At 55.4% G+C, this 20879-nt stretch overlaps 1 pseudogene across 1 annotated transcript; it reads left to right on the forward strand.

Annotated features, from left to right (window-relative positions):
* The first annotated feature begins 439 nt into the window (after window positions 1–439).
* Window positions 440–4823, forward strand: LOC308224707 (DNA-directed RNA polymerases I and III subunit RPAC2-like; annotated as a pseudogene). Its single transcript has 5 exons — window positions 440–595; window positions 1723–1811; window positions 3413–3489; window positions 4365–4447; window positions 4776–4823. The product of its transcript is annotated as a DNA-directed RNA polymerases I and III subunit RPAC2-like (transcript).
* Window positions 4824–20879: the final 16056 nt, after the last annotated feature.

Raw genomic sequence — 20879 nt, forward strand, 5'->3', positions numbered from 1 at the left:
TCAAACCATGCCCCAAGCTCCGCCACACGCCGCTCCAGGGCCAACTGCAGTGAGCGCAGAAACGACGGCCTTTACCACCCCCCACTCCTTTCCCCGCACGCCAGCAGCCGCTCTCCGAGCTCCCCAAGCCCCGCTGATACCGAACAAGGCCTCCCACCGCCGGCCCGGCCCGGGGAGCCTCCAGCCACCCTCCCACCTCCACGACTCCCGCCCTCCCGGAGCCAGCCCCTCAGTCAGTGCCGGCCCCGCCGCGGCCGGTCGCAGCCAGAGAAAGCCGAGACAGAGCCGCACGCTGCGAGACCACCAGCCAGCTCTGCCGCGAGCCCCCGTTCCCCCTCGCAGGTCCCGGTCCCGGCCCCGCCACCGGCAGCAGCAGAAGCCGCTCCCTCGGCCCCACCGCCCGCCGAGGAGACCCGACGCGGGCGTCACTTCCGGCGGTATGGCACCGCGCTGCCTGATGGGACCTGTAGTGAGGAGGGCGGGAGAGAACGGAATGGGAGGGGAGTCGGCCCTAGTCCGCCGGCGGCCTCTGCTTTTCTGCGGCAGCGGCAGCCAGAGCTCCCCTGAGCTGGGCCACTCAGGCTGGGCCCGCTGGGTAGGAGTTTGCCGGCGCTGGGATAAATTGCGACAGTGAGAATAGATCCAAGAGAAAGGGGACCTTGAAGCTCTTCCAGTTCCAACCCCTGCCACGGGCAGGGACACCTTCCACTAGAGCAGCTTGCTCCAAGCCCCTGTGTCCGACCTGGCCTTGAGCACTGCCAGGGATGGGGCAGCCACAGCTTCTCTGGGCACCCTGTGCCAGCGCCTCAGCCCCCTCACAGGGAAGAGCTTCTGCCTAAGATCCCCTCTCAGCCTCCCCTCTGGCAGGATCGCTCAGCACTGTGTAACGTCAGGCCTTTGGGTGGCTTTGCCAGCAGCGGCTTCGTCTTCTTTCTTTTCACCCCATTCCTTCAGGCCGCTGAGTCCCGCTCCAGAGCCGCTGCAGCAGCACGAGGCAGTAGATGGCACTGCCCTGCAGGAAAACTGCTGCGGGCTGCCCGCTGGCACTTCCCTAAGTCACAGCGAAAGCTGGCACAGGAGCATCGGGTGCTCCCTGCGCCTGTCTCTGGGAACTGGGCAGAGCTGAGCTCCGGGGCAGCCAGATAGGAGGAAAGTGGTCTCCCACTCCAGGGGCTGGCTGCTGGCATTGTGGGTTCATTACACGTGGGCTCAGCAGCCTGAGGCTCGCCAGTAGCTTCTCCAGGCTCCTCCTAGGTGTGTGAATTTGGGCTTATAGTTGGTTTTGAAGTGGGATAAGCTTTCCCTGCTGACAGCCGGCACACGTCCCTGGGGAGTTTTTGACTGTCCCTCTCATTGCTGTCTAGCCCTGGTCTGGTGGCAGGACCTGGAATCACACCAACCTGAACAGTCACAGCTTTTTTTCCACCATAGGCCCTGAAGCTGCAGCATTCTTTGGGCTCCTCTTCTCTCCTGTGAGGAGCAAGGGTGCACAGGCACTTTGATAACCAGGGGGAGGTTTCTCTGAGCTCGATAATTTTGCCACCTTCCCTCCTCTGTGAAGTTGCTCTTGGTCACACTCCAGCACTTGAGACATGAGCCACAGCAATGGGCCAGCCAGAGATACAAGTCCTGTGCTGAAGCTGAGCACAGCTGTTGATTTTTCACCCTGGGGCTGGTGTTCAGAGAACCTTGCAGCATCTCTTCCCTCCCCATTCATGGCAGGTCCAGGCAGATGGGAACTGCGTCACGTTTGCATTGCCTGATGAGGACCACACACTTGGCAATGCTCTCCGATACATGGTCATGAAGAAGTAAGTGGAGTCTCCACAGTGCCTGGTACCGCTGGGGGTTCCTCTGTCTCCTATTCTGCCCTTCTCCTCACTAAGTTGCACCTCAGTTGCTGCTGGAAAAAGGCAAAACTACCTCTGTGCATGCCTGTTGGAGTATTTATATTGGAGCTGGTGCCAGAGGGTCCTTATCTACCCCCTCTCTTAGCAGGATTCACTTTCTCCTTGTGCTGTTAGTCCCGAGAGTGCTAATAGGCCTTGATGAGTCTGAACAGCCTCACCTGGGGCCTCCACACACACCCTGCCCACAGGCTCAGGAGCCCCATTTAAGCTCAGCTCAGGGCTTTCAGTCTCTCCTGAGCTATGTTGTATGAATATGGGTCTTTAGCTCAGCCTGTACTGGGCTGTTGGATGCTGACCCATGGACTGACTTCCTGACCCGACATCAGCCTCTGCTCATTGTTGTACATTGTACATCTGCTTGGTGGTCATAGGTTTTGTCTGACCCTCATTACCCTCAGCTGACCTGCAGATTGTCTTCCTGGCCTGGCCTCAGGCCTGTTTCACCCCCACAAACCTGCCTGGTGACCTGGACCCTTGGCTGGCCCCGGCTACCACCTTTGCACCCGCCTTACTCCCTTGCTTGGATGCTGTGCGACAGGGCTGGCCAGTGAGTTCTCTGCCCTATTGGCTGGCTTACAGTTCATGCTTCCAGCTCCCATCCCTTAAGGAACAGCCAACCCTCACTGCGCTTATGGTTAGTTACAGAGGAAATGGAACGACAGACATGTGACAGACTTCTGAATGTCTTACGTGGCTCTGGGTAAAATGATGTGCGACTCTGTGTAAGTACAGGTGGTCAGGCAGTATCTATGTCACCTCTGGGACAAGTGCTGTCAGAAAAGAGGGTAGGAACAGCCAGTATTAAGCAAATTGATCATCTTTAATGCTTCCATAAAGATGCAGGAATTGATGCTGGAAATTAATAATCCTGCTGCCCCCATTAAAGTATACAAATGGCTTCACTCTGATTTTATTGAGCTGGGAGGCACTGGGGGTTTGTGAATACTCACTGGTAAGGCTCAGAAGAATTCCAGCAGGAAGTTCAATGCTTCATCTCAAATGACAGCTGCATTGCAAATATCATGTGAATTCCTCTGATAGATCACCATGACAAGAAAAAGAGCAGCCTTCTTGTGAGGGGTGTGCTTTCTGCTGTGTGCACAACTGTTCAACCAACCACCTCGGCTTGTGAAGGCAGATGTCGTGCAGTCTGCAAACATCTTGTGGTGCCCTAGACCTATCTGCCTCCTCTGCCCAGCAGAACTGCAACAGGTCTGTGTAGAGGGAGGTTTCCAAGCAGCCAGGATCCCCTGTTTGAGCAGGATGCCAGCCAGGTCTTTCCCCTGCAGAGTTCCAGCTGCAGCTCAGAGATAGATGGAAGGGTGTGAATAAGGTTATATGGGTAGTGTCCTTTCAGCATATCCCTCCTATAAGACCCTCAGTCATGTCAGAAACATTGAGCCCCAGCGGGTCTGAGGTGGCCCAAGCCCCTGACTTCCCTGAGATTTGCTGTGGATTGGCCTGGTTTTCACTGCTCTCTTCTCCTCTCGCCCTTCCTGCAGCCCTGATGTGGAGTTCTGTGGCTACTGCATCACTCAGCCCTCTGAAAGCAAGATCAACTTCCGAATACAGACCAGAGGTATGGGATGTGCACTGTTTTCATGTTCAGGGCCCTTCTTTTGTGGAATCTCCTCTGCTCATGTCAGGTTTCCACCATGAGTCATTTCAGTAAAGAAAACCGCTCTTCTCCCTCTTCTCTGCAGGCACAGTACTGTAGTGCTGGGGTAAGGTAGATCTGCTACATCCTGTCAGAGGTGATTGATGGGTGCTTCATGTGCCCCTAAATCAGCAGAAGTTTTGGAAAGCCAACCCAAAGTGTGCTGGCATACGTAGCTGCAATGAGATAATTTGCTTCTGCTTCTCCTTCTTGCTTGTCTGGAAGCTTTGGTCATCAGGTTGTGAACCAAAGCTCTCTTGAAAGGCCACATCAGTCTGTGCTGTCTTTTGACTTGCCTCCCAGAGGGGTCTGTGTTCCCTGTTAATAGGCAGCACTGACAACTCTGAGCCTCTGGCCATCACTCACTCCTCTCAGCACACCAACCCCTTCAGCTCAGTCCACTGCCCTTCATCTAGGCTCCACAGCTTTGTTTGCTGCCGCAGGAGGTCAGCGTTATTTCATTCCTTCCTCATGGGGCTGTTCCCCCGAGTATCTAGTTTGTGCTTGCTGACTCTTTAATGTCCTAAAAATGAGTAGTGCTGAGGCTCTTCTTGTCAAGGGAACCCCTTCTCTGTGGGGCTACCTGCAGGATTTGTCTCTGCCCTTCCTGCACCATAGCCTGGGCCTGAGCTCAGCTCTCAGGGTGCTGATGGTGGGCTGGTAGGAGGGAAGTGTGTGGCATGTGCCTGGTGTAAGAGCCTGTTCCCATCACGGGGGAGCAACCACACTGCCCAGAGTGGTGAGGGAAAGGGCCACCAACCCCTTTGGAAACCACTGAGCCATCTTCTTTCCCAAAGGGGCCCTTCCTGCTGTTGAGCCAGTCCAGAAAGGGCTGAACGACCTGATCGGTGTTTGCTAACATGTGCTCAACGCCTTTGAGGTGAGACTATTCCTGAAGAGTTCAGGGGGCTTTTCTGTCTCTTGGTCTCAGAGGTGAGAGGAAGGGGCTGACAGCTGTGTTGTAGGCATAAAGAACCTACAGTTATCTCAGACCTTCTCTGCGTGACCTGCGGCATGGCCTGGCTTCCCGTTCCTTGGAGTGAATGTAAAGCTCAGTCACTTCTGAAGGTACCTGGAGCTCTGTTGGAGCTGCTCAGGGTCCTCTGTGCTGGACAGAGAAGTCACAGCACAGAGCAGGGTGGTGGCATGGGATGTATGAGCCGCTCAGGTATATGCTGTCAACATTTGCTCTTTGCTCTTGCTTGCAGAGGAGCATGAAGGAGTACAGGGCCCAGAGGGAGGAAGAGATGCAGTAGCATTTAGGGATGGCAGTCTCCATGGACGTGTGTAATGTCTGTGTGTTGAATTCCCTGTGCCAAGTATTTCTGGTTGTGTGTTTTACAACTGCGTTGATGCAATCCTGTATTTTCTCTAATAATAAAGATTATGGAGGCTGATGTTGCAGAGGTGACACTGTGTTCAGCTCAGCAGGGTATGAAAAATGATAGAAGGCAGTTCTTCTACTCTTCTATCTTATTTCTTTCCCTTTCCAGGCATCATTGCTGTTTCCTGCCCAGGATTTCACAGTTCTCAGGTAGCCTTGTGCACAGAACTAGTCTGCCCCACGTCCACAGAGAGCAGAGGGGATCATCACTGTGAAAAGTCCAGCTTTTAGAGAGGCAGCACCCTCTCCCAGTTTCAGTCTTTCTGTTGCAGGCACCACTGCAGTTGACTTCAACAGATACAACCGGCCTTCCTTTTTAAACAGCACGTTATTCACTTGCAGCCCAGAACCCCTCTATGCTGGGCTGCATCCCCAGAGTGTGAGCAGCAGTCCAGGGAGGCGATTCTCCCCCTCTGCTGTGCTGAGGGGAGACCCCGCTGCAGTCCTGATCCAGCTCTGGGGCAACAGCACAAGAGGGACGTGGAGCTGCTGGAGTGAGTGCAGAGGAGGCCACAGAGATGCTGTGAGGGTTCTGGAGACAGGCTGAGAAACCTGGAGAGGGGCTTTTTACAAGGCAATGTAGGGACAGGACAAGGGGGAATGGCTTTAACCTGAAAGAGTGGAGATCGCTGCTTAATGAGAAATGCCCAATAGAAAGAGAGTCTCATTTCAAACACCACCATGTTTTATTAACATACAGATGTATAAAAGGGTGGATGGAAAGTGTCAGGTCTTCTCTAGAAAATCACCCTTTCAAATAGAAATTGATAGGCTTGGTCTCACTGACAGGCTGGCGGTGGTTTTTGTTCACAGGCCTTTAGCTCCTGCCTGGGCTGGTTTCCTCATGTTGAAAGTTGCTCCATCACTTGGAGCTTTTTAAGAAGGTCTTGAAACCCAGCTGGTCACTGATCTGCTGGTCACTTCCTCTGACATCCAGGCGATGCTGTGGGCCAGTTGCATGTTTGTTGGACTGAGCTGAGCTGCAAGGACCACTCTTTCTGAGTGGGGAAGCAAGGGAAGGATGTGCATGCCTGTAACTGTACAGCTCTTCCTGTGAAGGGCAACAGAAGCCGAGCAGCAGGGCGCTGGCTTTGCACTTGCATTTCCGTGAGCAGCTAAAATCTCCTTTTCTGATAGTTGTTACTTTCCCTTTGAGCTGAAAGCTGCTGGTCCTGGTCATGCGTGTAGCTTAAGGGAGACCTCCTAGGGCTGGGAAAGTGCCATTGGATGCCAGTGCGATAGAAGAGCTTTAAAGAGGTCCTGTTTCCTCCTGCCCATTTACAGTTCTGCTTCTATATACACTGCCAGCTTCTCACTGCATTGCTCCAGTACTTGCATGTGCAATAGGAGCGGAGCTCCTTTCAGCCTGGCCTTGAACACTGCCATGGATGGGGCAGCTACAGGTTCTCAGGGCTCCCTGTGCAAGGGCCTCAGCACCCTCACAGGGAAGAACTTGTGCCTAATGTCTGATCTGAATCCCCCTCAAAAACCTCTCTGTGTGGATTCAGCTGAGATAACACCCGAGGTCCCTCCATAAACACCAGCTTTAATGGAACAAATACCTTCCCTGTCCTTCAACACCCCAACTCATTGCCCCAGGGCTTGTAAAGCACCAAGGCCTCAGAGCTCATTTTCTTCACTCCCCACAACCCACAGCCTCAGCAATGGGACCACCACCCACAGAGATGCTCCCTCTGCACCCGCTGCTGCAGCCACCTGGACCTTCAGCTTTCCACTCCATGAGACACAGTTCAGCTCTAGGAAGCATCTCCAGCCCATCCCCATCCTCTGGACCTCTGGCTCCTGGGTTCAGCTGAAACAGTTATTTTTTTCTCTTTCCTTGTATCTGGTGCAGTGCTTTGTTTGGGCTTCAGTCTGGTAACACAGGTAACACTGATAACACACAGTTGCTGCTCATTAGCCCTTATCCTGATCAAGGACTTTTCAGTCTCATGCTCTGCCAGCCAGGAGGGGCCCAAGAAGCCAGGAGGGAGCAGAGACAGGACACCTGACCCAAATTAGCTAAAGGGATATTCCATACCACAGCACATCATGCCCAGTATAGAAACTGGGGGGAATTACCTGTAAGGGACTAACTGCTGCTTGGGTCGGGCTGGGTATGGGTCGGCGGGTGCTGAGTAGTTGTACTGTGCATCACTTGTTTTGATCGTTTTTTTCCTTTGCCCTTTTAGTTTTGTATTCTCTCCTCTTGTTATTTCCCTTATCGTTAGTAGTAGTCTTATACTTTATTTATCGGACTTTTCTTATCAGAAGTGGGCAAGGAACATGAAGGGGTGAGCAAATGGCTGTGTGGTGCTGAGGTGCTGACTGAGCCCACGTCGGCCCTTTTTGGCGCCCAGCAGTAATGCTTCTCTCGGTGCGCAGGGAGGCAGCGCTGGGGTGTGGATGTGGCTCTGCCTTTTCAGACAGGAAAAAAAACAAGGACCACAATAGAGTTCATAAGGTTTCAGTTTCCTGCTGAGCCCAAAGAGTGAGCCCTCCCCACCCAGCCACAGGCAGCATCCAAACCCTACCCCCCCTGGCACCGCAATTCCCCTCCACTGCAGAGCCCCTCCTGGCAGGAGATGATGCCAGAGCACCCAGCACAGGCCAGGGCTGCCCAGAGGGATTTGCATGGTTAAAGAGAAGGCTCAAATCAGCTGCTGCCCCCCCATCCCCCCAGCCTCATATCTGGAGGACAGCAGTCCCCTGGGGATGCTGCCCTGTGCTAATGGGGGCAGGCAGCACATAGGCCTGTGGATTCAGGGGGAAAGAACCTGACACTCCCCAACACCCTCCCAAAAAAACCCCCATGCACTGAAGTTATCTGCACCAGGGAGCAGGGAGAAAAGTGGGAAGGGTCGGGTGAGTCCTGCAGCTATTCTTGAAGGCTCTTCTCTACTTGGGGGCTGCTTTTAAAGAGAAAGAAAGGGAGAAAAGTGCAATTGGCCTCCCTGGTTGTGTGTTATTCAAAACAAAAGGCAGAAATGAGTTCATTTCATTGCCATTTATTGCAGGCATCCCAGAGGCTGAAATCCACTGAAACTGAGAGCCTATTAAACCTGGGAGGAAGATGGGGTTGACTCAGCCAAGTGAGAAACACCCAGACCCACCTCTAATGGGTGGAAAGAGCATCCTTGCTGCTGCGCTGGGACATTTCAAAGGACCTGGAAGGGAGAGGAGGAGGAAGGAGTTGAGCGTCTCTGGAGCCAGGGGCTCTGGTGCCCCACACGCCTGGCAGAAGCGAGGGCTGCAGTGGCCCTCACACACGCAAACGGACAAATATCATTCCTTAGTCCATGGACCATCCCTATAAAGCTCACTGAGTTCATTCAGTCCGTGATGTCAGGTTCATCTGTCATCAGAGTCTTTCAGGGCAGGAGAGACGGTGTGTAGTGTTGGACTTTTCAGTCTCATGCTCTGTCAGCGAGTAGGGGCAAAAGAAGCTGGGAGGAAGCAGAGACAGAACACCTTACCCAAACTAGCCAAAGGGGTATTCCATCCATTAGCACGTCATGCCCAGTATGGAAACCTTGGGGAGTCACCCCAAAGGGTCAGGCTGCAGCTAGGGCAGGGGGCGCTGAGCAACTCTATTGTGCGTAACTGCTGGCTATTGGTTTTTTCCTTTGCCCTTTTAGTTTTATATTCTCTCTTCTCTTGTCATCATAATTATTAGTATTATTAGTACTAGTAGAAGTAGTTGTATATTACACTTTAGCCATGGGACTGTTCTTATCTCAATCCATGGGGTAGTAGTAGTAGTAGTGGATCTATATTATACTTTAGTTATGGGACTGTTCTTATGTCAACACGTGGAGAATTCTTTCAATTCTCCTCCCCCCACATCTTGCCTGGAGGGAGGCTGGGAAGGGGGGGTGAGGGAGCGGCTGCGTGGTGCTGAGTTACCAGCTGGGCTTAAACCACAATGCAGCTAATGCCAGTGAGTTACCAAGGTGTCTGTGACTCATGTGCTCTGGCTGACACACTGCATCTTCATCTCCTTCCACTTGGGACAGGAATCTGGAAATAAAGGAAAGGCCAAGTAACTCCTGGGTTTCCAACAAGGCCCTGGAAACTTGGAAAGCACCCTGCAATTCACAGGATGGGTGAAGACAAGCTGGCTGCAGAGAGCGATGGAGAAGGGAGCTTTCCACTGGGCAGAGCTCATCCATCTCCAAAACCAGTCTGGGAGGGAAGCAAGACAGCAGCACGGAGAGTGGATGTCTGCCTAGGACACCCCTTACCTGCAGCCCATCAGCGCTGCTCTGCCTCCCTTTGGCTGTATGGTCTTGGTCCAATATTACCTATGTTTCAGACTGGGAGATGCTCTGTGTGCTCTGGAAAAGCCTGAGAGTTCTCTTTCAATCCTCCCTTCCAGGGCATCCCCTCCTCAACAAGATATTGATTCATGAATCATCGGATCTCAGCCTGGCTTGGGATGGAAAGAACCTTAAAGCTCCTCCACTTCCAAGCCCCTGCCACGGGCAGGGACATCTTCCACTAGAGCAGGTTGCTCCAACCCCTGTGTCCAACCTGGCCTTGAACACTGCCAGGGATGGGGCAGACACAGCTTCCCTGGGCACCCTGTGCCAGTGCCTCAGCACCCTCACAAGGAAGAACTTCTGGCTGATGTCTAATCTGAATCTCTTAAGGACCACTTAAGGTCCTTTCCAACTCTAACTATTCTATGAATCTATAAAGTCATTCACTTACGTCAGCAGTGTTACTGAACCGATTAAGTTGGCATAAGCATTTATCTACTGCGCATGCAAAAACGGCCCAGAATTATGCAGAACGGTTCTTGGAAAACTACTGAATATGAATGATGTTTACCAGAAATGTAATGAATATGTATGTTAAGCAACAATAAAATCATGGTCTATTTGATGCTCGGACTGGACACGTTAGGAGGAGACCTCCCCTATGTCTCCCAGCACTGCAATGAAGAATACCTGCTTGTCAACATAAACTTTGTTGGCGAGTTCTTAATGACTTCTACAAATTAAAATACTCTATCCCTTCTGGTGGAAGAGACCAGGGCTGGAAGGGACCTTAAAGCTCATCCAGTTCCAGCCCCTGGCAACGGGCAGGGACACCTTCCACTAGAGCAGCTGGCTCCAAGCCCCTGTGTCCAACCTGGCCTTGAACACTGCCACGGATGAGGCAGCCACAGCTTCTCTGGGCACCCTGTGCCAGCGCCTCAGCACCCTCACAGGAAAGCGCTTCTGCCTAATGTCTTCATGAGAGTCTCCCTCAAAAGCCCCTCTGTGTGGATTCAGCTGAGATAACACCCGAGGTCCCTCTATAAACACCAGCTTTAATGGAACAGATATTCTGTAAATGGTCACCCTCTCCCAGTTAGACTCCACCTGAGCTCTGTGGCTTCATGAGAAATCGAGGTGGGCCTTGTGTTACTCAGCAGCTTTCAAAAAAGAGAGAGAGAGAGAAAGGGGGGTGGTGGGGCAGCAGAGAAACGGAGAGATCACCAGTCTGCCAATGGGGGTGTTTGGTGTGGAGAGAGTGCCCCAGGGGCTCGCACATGCCCCTGTGTATTGGCCCCGGTTCCTGCACTTCTGGAAGCTTCTCTCGCCCAGTTCCAGGAGTGACTGACACAGCAGTCAGTCAAGAGAAGCTGCTCCAGGCCCCTCCCCATGACTTCCCTTTCTGCCTTTGGGGACCTTCTGTCGATGCATTCTGTCTCTGCCTTCACAGCCACGGAGCCCGAGCGAGGAAACAGCCAGGCACATGAGGGCAGGGAGGGAAGAGAAGGCCACGCGCGAGCTCATGCTACAGCTTCCCGGACACAGTCTTTAGAGCTGGTTTCCAGCAAGATCAAGTTGTTCTCCGCTTGCTCCAGTTGCACTGCGGAGCTCCGCGTGCCAGCCCCACACAGGGTGGCCGGGAGTGCAAGGTGGTTTCCCAACCCCAAACACAAACCAAGAGCTGTGTGCGCATTCCTGCACAAGTACATCTGCAGCTTCAGGCCCACCTCCCTGTCCTTCCTCTGCTGCAGCCCTGGGGACACGAGGCCACAGCTCGGGGCAGCTGCAAAACCCCTGCGCTTGGTTGGTCGGAAGCTGTAGGATGGGGCCAGGGGGGATTGAGCGGGGTCACCCATCTGCTGCCCATTTACAATTCTGCTTCTAGAAACACTGCCAGCTTCTCACTGAATTGCTCCAGTGCTTGTGCATGCAGAAGGAGCAGGAGAATCACAATCTCTCGTCCCTTATCTCTGGCCTTAGCAACTCCAAGCCTCGCTCCTTATTCCTCCCATCCCTACTACACCCGTCTCATTGCGGGCACCAGGCTGCAGTATGCACCGGGCTTCAAAAGCCAGCTGACGTGGGATCCGCTGCATCACACGCTGTTTCATCCCATCGGGATGCACTTTTCCTACATGGGCAGCATGCGCTGCCAAGAGCCAGCAGGACTGCAAGCTCAGCAGCTGGGAAGTGCTGCAAGGAAAGAGGTCGCTCCGCAGGCTTCTCTGCTACTGACACAAGGGAAAAGCTGGAGCAGGCAGAGGCGAGCACTGCGGGGAAAGGGATCTGGTTTATTGTTCAGAGAAAGGGTCCACAGCGAGCGCAGGCTGCAGCACGATGTCCTCAGCGCAGCTCCCTCGCGCCTGCAGCTGGCAGTGGGGCACTATCTCTCCACTTGGGGGCTGATTCAGGATCTGCGGAAAGCCCTGCGCAAAGCCTTCAGCGCCCTTCTGAAGCGGGATAGTTGTTGCTCTTGGACGTGTTTCTCACTGGTGTCATGCAATGCTTCGTTTGGGTTGGCGGTTCCCCAAGTATGGCTGGTGGAGCGGGGATAGACGGGTAGCAGGTTACGTTGTGTTTGCGGCTGCCACTTCTGCATTTTCATGGGGGTTTTCCACTGCTGGCTTTCAGTCCTCTCCCAGGTAGGGGAGGCCCTGGCACTGTTGAACTTGCGCAAACGGTGCCACCAGCCTGGCCTGGGTGCCACTCGAGTCGAGGATGTAGTTGGCTCCTCCTTGGTGTCCTGAGCTGCTGCAGGCACTGCCTCTTCATCCCTGTAGAATCGCGGGGAGGCAAAGGTTCTGCTGGCCTCTCCTTGATGCTCTTCAGGTGTTTTCCTCTTTTTGCGCCCGAATACAACTTGCAGAGCTCTGTCAACAACTGAGACCCTTTGTGGGTCCTGTCTCGGGGCCTGTGGTGGTAGCTGGCTCCAGCTCGGTACTGGTCCTTGTGCCCAGGCCTGCCCTGGTCCCTTCCTGTCTGTGCGCAGGCGCCTGGCCTGTGCTGATGTCTCTCTCTGGGCCTGTGCTAGTGTTGGCACAGGAGACTTGGTGTGCTGAACTTCTGCAGGTCTCCTTGCTGCCATTGACACATGCACTGCTTCAGCCATGTTCTGCTCTTCCAGACGTTGCTGGATAGTTTCCTCGATCATAGCAAAATTCCTGCGAATGATGTCCCTTGCGAAGTGGCTGGCTACTTCCTGTGGAACCAAATCAGAGGCTATGGGGCTGAGCAGAGAAAGTATCGTACTCTGGGATTCCTCTTCTTCCTTCTGCTCGCTAAAGGCACGGGAAGCTCGTGCCGGTGGCTTCTCTTTTGCCATAGCAGCGAGAGGTGCGTGATGCTTCCCTTCCTCAGCAGCTGGATAGACATCTGCCTTTACAGGCTCTTCTTGATGTTCTCTAGACACGGTGGACACCATGTCTTCTCCAGCCTCACCTGCTGCTGGGACAAGAGGGGCTGTGCTGGGCTCTGCCTGAAGCTCTGCAGCCGCGGAAGACTCCGTGTCCTCAACTGCTGCAGGCCTCGTTGCTGCCATTGGTGCACCCACATGGTTTTCATCAATGTCCTGCTGCTCCAGGGGCTGCTCGTCCGTTTCGTGGATGACAGCCACAGGCTTGCACAGGACGCCTCTCACAAAGCTCCTGGCTGTTTCCGGTTGTATCAGCTCAGAGGCAGTAGGGCTGAGCAGGGTAAACGGCTTTCTCTGTGCCTCTGCTTCTGCCTCCTGCTCGTCAAAGCCAGGGGAGGCTGATGCCAGTGCCTCCTTCTGCTCTTGTGCCACAGATGTTGTCTGTTCATCTGTTCCTGCGGCAAGGTGGGGTTTCTCACCCTCTGCCCCAGGGATCTCTGTCAAGGCAGCTGCTTCTTCCTGCTTGTCTTCTGCCAGAGATATAATGGCTCTTCTGGCTTCTTTTGGGTCTCCAGACACGGGAGACACCATGTCTTCTCCAGCCTCATCTGCTGCCAGGCCGAAAGGGGCTGAGCTGGGCTCTCCTCGAGGCTCTATAGCCATAGGAGTCTCCATGTCCTCCAGCGTTACTGGTGTCACTGGTGCCATTGACACATCCACATGGCTTTGGGCCACATCCCCCTGCTCCTGAGGCTGCTCATCTTTTTCCTGCATGGCAGACATAGCTTTGTGCACAACGTCCATCACAAAGCGCCTGGCTGTTTCCTGCATAAACAGCTTGTAGGCAGTGGGGCTGAGCAGAGCCAATGACTTTCTCCAGGCCTCTGCTTCTGGCTCCTGCTCACCAAAGCCAGGGGAAGGTGGTGCCGGTGCCTCCTGCTCTTGTTCCACGGAAGCGAGAGGTGCGCGGTGCTGCTCTTCCTCATCAGCTCCAGCCAGGGGAGGAGCTGCCAGCTCGGTGTCCGTGGGACCGGCCAGGACAGGAGGCACGCTCTGCAGGTCTCCAGCTGCCTCTGATGTCGCATCTGTGCCCACATTGCTGCGGATGCTGGATCCCACCTGGATGTCCGCTCGGGGGTCCTGGAAGAGCTCTGGCACCAAAGGGCTGACGCAGATGTTGTACATGGTGACGGCTTCCCCTTGGGGTAGCTCTTTGTCACTAACACATTCCAACTCCTCCTTCGCCTCCTCATCCTTCTCCGCAGGGAAGGCCGCTGGCTCCTCCTGTAAACACACAGCAGAACTTCAGGAGCTGCCAGCTCTCCCCAGCCCTGTCCCTCCCAGGGCTGCAGGTAGCTGTGTGGGTGCTGTGCCGTGGGCTGCTTTCTCCCCTGCTGCCCTGTGACCAGCACCAGGGCTGGGTGGTGCATTGGCCCATCGCCTGGGCTCTGGGGCTGCTGCTGGTGGCTGCTGACTGGGGAGGTCCCTCCCGGGCTGCTCTCCTTCAGTGCCTTTGCTCCAGAGGAGGGGTGCCAGATGGGAGAGCAAGAGCACAGGCAGGGGAGGGAGCGAATGTCAGCAGGATGGCACAGGGAGCACCAGCAATGTCCCTGGCACATGTATTTTGGGATCTGGGGCTGCCTCCAGCACCTTGGGATCCCCAGTGCCAGCCACATGGGTGTCACTCACCTGGGGCTGAGAGCCCTGAGTCAAAGGTGAAGCTGCTGCTTCACCTTCATCATGGGCTCCAGGCGCAAGGTGAGGTATCCCAGACTCTGCCCCAGGGATCATTGTCATTGAAGCCAGAACTTCCTCCTCATGTTGTGCTGGGGAGACAACGGCTCTGCTGGCCTCCTGTTGATGGTCTCCAGACACGGGAGACACCGTGTCTTCTCCAGCCTCATCTGCTGCTGGGGCGAAAGGGGCTGAGCTGGGCTCTCCTCGAGGCTCTATAGCCATAGGAGTCTCCATGTCCTCAAGTGTTAGTGGCATCACTGGTGTCTTTGACACATCCACATGGCTTTGGCCCACATCCTCCTGCTCCTGAGGCTGCTCATCTGTTTCCTGCATGGCAGACATAGCTTTGCACACAATGTCCCTCACAAAGCGCCTGGCTGTTTCCTGCATAAAGAGCTCGTAGGCAGTGGGGCTGAGCAGAGCAAATGACTTTCTCCGGGCCTCTGTTTCTGCCTCCTGCTCGCCAAAGCCAGGGGAAGGTGGTGCCGGTGCCTCCTTCTGCTCTTGTTCCACGGAAGCGAGAGGTGCGCGGTGCTGCTCTTCCTCATCAGCTCCAGCCAGGGGAGGAGCTGCCAGCTCGGTGTCCGTGGGAACGGCCAGGACAGGAGGCACGCTCTGCAGGTCTCCAGCTGCCTCTGATGTCGCATCTGTGCCCACATTGCTGCGGATGCTGGATCCCACCTGGATGTCCGCTCGGGGGTCCTGGAAGAGCTCTGGCACCAAAGGGCTGACGCAGATGTTGTACGTGGTGACGGCTTCCCCTTGGGGTAGCTCTTTGTCACTAACACATTCCAACTCCTCCTTCACCTCCTCATCCTTCTCCTCAGGGAAGGCTGCTGGCTCCTCCTGTAAACACACAGCAGAACTTCAGGAGCTGACAGCTCTCCCCAGCCCTGTCCCTCCCAGGGCTGCAGGTAGCTGTGTGGGTGCTGTGCCGTGGGCTGCTTTCTCCCCTGCTGCCCTGTGACCAGCACCAGGGCTGGGTGGTGCATTGGCCCGTCACCTGGGCCCTGGGGCTGCTGCAGGTGGCTGCTGACTGGGGAGGTCCCTCCCGGGCTGCTCTCCTTCAGTGCCTTTGCTCCAGAGGAGGGGTGCCAGATGGGAGAGCAAGAGCACAGGCAGGGGAGGGCGGGAATGTCAGCACGATGGCACAGGGAGCACCAGCAATGTCCCTGGCACATGCATTTTGGGATCTGGGGCTGCCTCCAGCACCTTGGGATCCCCTGTGCCAGCCACGTGGGTGTCACTCACCTGGGGCTGAGAGCCCTGAGTCAAAGGTGAAGCTGCTGCTTCACCTTCATCATGGGCTCCAGGCGCAAGGTGAGGTATCCCAGACTCTGCCCCAGGGATCATTGTCATTGAAGCCAGAACTTCCTCCTCATGTTGTGCTGGGGAGACAACGGCTCTGCTGGCCTCCTGTTGATGGTCTCCAGACACGGGAGACACCGTGTCTTCTCCAGCCTCATCTGCTGCTGGGGCGAAAGGGGCTGAGCTGGGCTCTCCTCGAGGCTCTATAGCCATAGGAGTCTCCATGTCCTCAAGTGTTAGTGGCATCACTGGTGTCTTTGACACATCCACATGGCTTTGGCCCACATCCTCCTGCTCCTGAGGCTGCTCATCTGTTTCCTGCATGGCAGACATAGCTTTGCGCCCAACGTCCATCACAAAGCGCCTGGCTGTCTCCTGCATAAACAGGTCGTAGGCAGTGGGGCTGAGCAGAGCAAATGACTTTCTCCGGGCCTCTGCTTCTGCCTCCTGCTCGCCAAAGCCAGGGAAGGTGGTGCCGGTGCCTCCTTCTGCTCTTGTTCCACGGAAGCGAGAGGTGCGCGGTGCTGCTCTTCCTCATCAGCTCCAGCCAGGGGAGGAGCTGCCAGCTCGGTGTCCGTGGGACCGGCCAGGACAGGAGGCACGCTCTGCAGGTCTCCAGCTGCCTCTGATGTCGCATCTGTGCCCACATTGCTGCGGATGCTGGATCCCACCTGGATGTCCGCTCGGGGGTCCTGGAAGAGCTCTGGCACCAAAGGGCTGACGCAGATGTTGTACATGGTGACGGCTTCCCCTTGGGGTAGCTCTTTGTCACTAACACATTCCAACTCCTCCTTCACCTCCTCATCCTTCTCCTCAGGGAAGGCTGCTGGCTCCTCCTGTAAACACACAGCAGAACTTCAGGAGCTGACAGCTCTCCCCAGCCCTGTCTCTCCCAGGGCTGCAGGTAGCTGTGTGGGTGCTGTGCCGTGGGCTGCTTTCTCCCCTGCTGCCCTGTGACCAGCACCAGGGCTGGGTGGTGCATTGGCCCGTCACCTGGGCCATGGGGCTGCTGCTGGTGGCTGCTGACTGGGGAGGTCCCTCCTGGGCTGCTCTCCTTCAGTGCCTTTGCTCCAGAGGAGGGGTGCCAGATGGGAGAGCAAGAGCACAGGCAGGCGAGGGAGGGAATGTTCAGCGGGATGGCACAGGGAGCACCAGCAATGTCCCTGGCACATGCATTTTGGGATCTGGGGCTGCCTCCAGCACCTTGGGATCCCCAGTGCCAGCCACATGGGTGTCACTCACCTGGGGCTGAGAGCCCTGAGTCAAAGGTGAAGCTGCTGCTTCTCCTTCATCATGGGCTCCAGGCACAAGGTGAGGTATCCCAGACTCTGCCCCAGGGATCATTGTCATTGAAGCCAGAATTTCCTCCTCATGTTGTGCTGGGGAGACAATGGCTCTGCTGGCTTCCTGTTGATGGTCTCCAGACACGGGAGACACCATGTCTTCTGCAGCCTCATCTGCTGCTGGGGCGAAAGGGGCTGAGCTGGGCTCTCCTCGAGGCTCTGCAGCCATAGGCGTCTCCATGTCATTAGGTGCTGCATGTGACAATGCTGCCATCGCCACATTCAATCTTTGGCTTCTCTCTTGCTGTTTCTCCTGCTTCTTGGTTGGTCTCTGGACCACAGCCACAGGCGGGAGCAGTGGCTTCATCTTTTTGAACATGGATGTGACCTGCACAGCTACGTCCCTGACTTCGATGTTCTGTAGTTCAAGTGCATGTCTCTGTCTCTCTGGTGCTGCCTCCTTCTTGCCAATGTTATTAGAAGCCCGTGCCGGTGCCATAGGAATGAGATGTGCCTGGTGCTTCTCTTTCTCAGGAGCTCTGACCAAGCAGCTCCTGTTCATCTGCTCCAAAGGCCTGATCTTGCTGGGCAGAGAGAGCAGATGCTGTGCAACAGGCCTGGAGTGCACACTGAGGAGGTTGTTGTTGTTGCACATAGCGATGCGTGCCGCTTGAATTGCTGGCAGGTGCTCTGCTGCTCGCCCAGTGTTTCTCAGTGTGGGCTGAGTGACTGGGGCCCTGCTGCCGTCGGCTGCACGAATAGTGTCTCTTCTTGCTTGTGTCCCTGCAGCCCTGCCTTGTGCTGGCTCCTGGCATGCAACTGGCTGCTGGTGGGGTCCCTGGCTCCCAGTGCTGTACCTGTGCGGCACTGTGCTCGTGCTGCCTGAGTTCTTAGTTGTGGGAGCAGAGGCTTTGGACCTGCCTAAAGCAGGCTGACAGGTCTCTGGCCATGTATCTCTGCTGCCGTAAAGGGGGACACGGCACAGCTGGGCAGCAGTTTTGAGAAGCTGCTGTTGGTTGCTGCTTGCGCTGCCAACAGCCGAGTTGCTCACATTGCCAGAAGCCGCAGGGGCTGCTGGTGTTCCAGGTGGCAGCCTGCAGCAGCTGCCGACTGCTCTCCCTGAGCGAGGTAGCGGCCGGGGTGCCATTGTCACCAATGGTGACAGATGGAGTGTCTGCTCCTGTCTCAACCCGCTGGTGCTGGACAGCACCACTCGGTGCCCAAGGCTGCCCATCTGCAAAAGAAGCCGAGCAGAGAGGCTGTGTGATGGTGTCCCTTGCACCCGCATCCCAGCTGGCTGAGCTCAGGCAGTTGGGCTCCCCTGCCAGCCCCAGGGCAGGACTCAGCCCCACAGGCGGCTGCCACCTGCTCCCAGAGCCGGCTGGGGAGAGGGCTGGCCACCCACAGCCCACGGCCACTGCCCAGAGCACCCGCGGCATGCCCGAGCAGCCTGCGGGGCACGGCATGGGGGGCTCAGCTTGCTCCCTCCTGCACCCGCCCGTCAGCATCTCTGTGGGGTCGGGAAGACGTTTCCATTGTGTCAATGAGCACTGGGCACACCAGGGCTGCTCCAGGCAGTCGTAGAGTCAACCGGGTTGGAAAAGACCTTTCAGATCATCAAGTCCAAATGTTCCCCAGCACTGCCAAGGCCACCACTGACCCATGGCACTGAGGGCCTCGTCTACACAGCATGTGAACATTCCAGGAAGGGCGACTCCAGCACTGCCCTGGACAGCCTGTTCCAATGCCTGACTACACCTGAAGTGATCTCCTGATCTCCAGTCTAAACCTCCCCTTGCTCAGCTTGAGGCCATTTCTTCTTGTTCTATCCCTCGTTCCCTGGGAGAGGAGACCAGGCACCTTCTGGCTCCAGCCTCCTTTCAGGTAGCTGTAGAGGGCAATAAGGTCCCCCTTGATCCTTCTCTTCTCCAGACTAAACCTCCTCTAGTCCTTCTGCCTTTCCTTATCACACCTGTGCTCCAGGCCCTTCACCAGATCCTTTGCCCTTCTCTGGCCCAGCTCCAGCACCTCAATGACTCTCCTGTAGGGGGAGCCCAGGTCTGAACACAGGTCTCGAGGGGCAGCCCAGTACAGGGGGTAATCATTGCTCTGGTCCTGCTGGCCACACTGGTGGTGATACAGGCCAGGATGCTCCCAGCCAAGTTCAGGACCCAGCAGTTTACCTTGTTGAACCTCATACCACTGGCCACAGCCCATTGATGCAGCTTGTCCAGATCCCTCTGCAGAGCTTCCTGCCCTACGGCAGATCAACACTCACTCAACTTGGTGTCCTCCACAAACTTACTGAGAGGGCACTTGACCCTCTCATCTAGATCATAGAATCATAAAATAGTTAGGGTTGGAAAGGACCTTAAGATAATCAAGTTCCAACCCCCCTGCCATGGGCAGGGACACCCCACACTAAACCATGCCACCCAAGGCCTCATCCAACCTGGCCTTGAACACCGCCAGGGATGGAGCATTCACAACCTCCCTGGGCAACCCATTCCAGTGCCTCATCACCCTCTCAGTAAAGAATTTCTTCCTTAGATCCAATCTAAACTTCCCCTGTTTAAGTTTGAACCTGTTACCCCTTGTCCTGTCACTACAGTCCCTGATGAACAGTCCATTCCCAGCATCCATATAGACCCCTTCAGATACTGGAAGGCTGCTCTGAGGTCTCCACGCAGCCTTCTCTTCCCCAGGCTGAACAGCCCCAACTTTCTCAGCCTGTCTTCATACGGGAGGTGCTCCAGTCCCCTGATCATCCTTGTGGCCTCCTCTGCACGTGTCCCAACAGTTCCATGTCCTTTTTATGTCGGGGACACCAGAACAATACTCCGAGTGAGGTCTCACGAGAGCAGAGTAGAGAGGCAGGATCACCTCCTTTGACCTGCTGGTCACGCTGCTCTTGATGCAGCCCAGGATACGGTTGCTTTCTGGGCTGCGAGCACACACTGCAGCCGGCTCATGTTCATTTTCTCATCGACCAACACCCCCAAGTCCTTCTTCGCAGGGCTGCTCTGAATCTCTTCTTTGCCCAACCTGTAGCTGTGCCTGGGATTGCTGCGACCCAGGTGTAGGACCTTGCACTTGGCATGGTTAAACTTCATGAGGTTGGCATCAGCCCACCTCACAAGAGTATCAGGGTCCCTCTGGATGCATCCCTTCCCTTTGGCGTATCAACCGAACCACACAGCTTGGTGTCGTCGGCAAACTTGCTGAGGGCGCACTCAATCCCACTGTCCATGTCACCGACAAAGATGTTGAACAAGACCGGTCCCAACACCCATCCCTGAGGGACACCACTCGTTACCGGTCTCCAGCCGGACACCGAGCCATTGACCACAACTCTTTGCGTGCGGCCATCCAGCCAGTTCTTTAGCCACCGAGTGGTCCATCCATCAAATTGATGGATGTCGTGTGGGACAGTGTCGAACGCTTTGCACAAGTCCAGGTAGATGACATCAACTGCTCTGCCCCCGTCCATCAGTTTCATAGCCCCATCATAGAAGGCCACCAAATTGGTCAGGCAGGATTTCCCTTTAGTGAAGCCATGCTGGCTGTCACCAAGCACCTTGTTGTTTTTCATGTGCCTTAGCATGCCTTCCAGGAGAATCGGCTCCAAGATTTTGCCAGGCACGGAGGTGAGACTGACTGGTCTGTAATTCCCCGGGTCATCCATTTTCCCCTTCTTGAAAATGGGGGTTATATTTCCCTTCTTCCAGTCGTCGGGAACTTCACCTGACTGCCATGATTTTTCAAATACGATGGCCAGTGTCTTAGCAACTTCATTCGCCAGCTCCTTCAGGACCCACGAATGGATTTCGTCAGGTCCCATGTTTAGGTTTTTAAGATGGTCTCGAACCAGATCCTGTCCTACAGTGGGCCTAGGGTCTTCATTCTCACAGTCCATGCGTCCGCCTTCCAAGACTTGGGTGGTGTGGTCAGAAACGTTGCCAGTGAAGACCGAGGCAAAGAAATCA

This window comes from Psittacula echo (assembly GCF_963264785.1).
Source record: "Psittacula echo genome assembly, chromosome: 8".
Classification (NCBI taxonomy): domain Eukaryota; kingdom Metazoa; phylum Chordata; class Aves; order Psittaciformes; family Psittacidae; genus Psittacula; species Psittacula echo.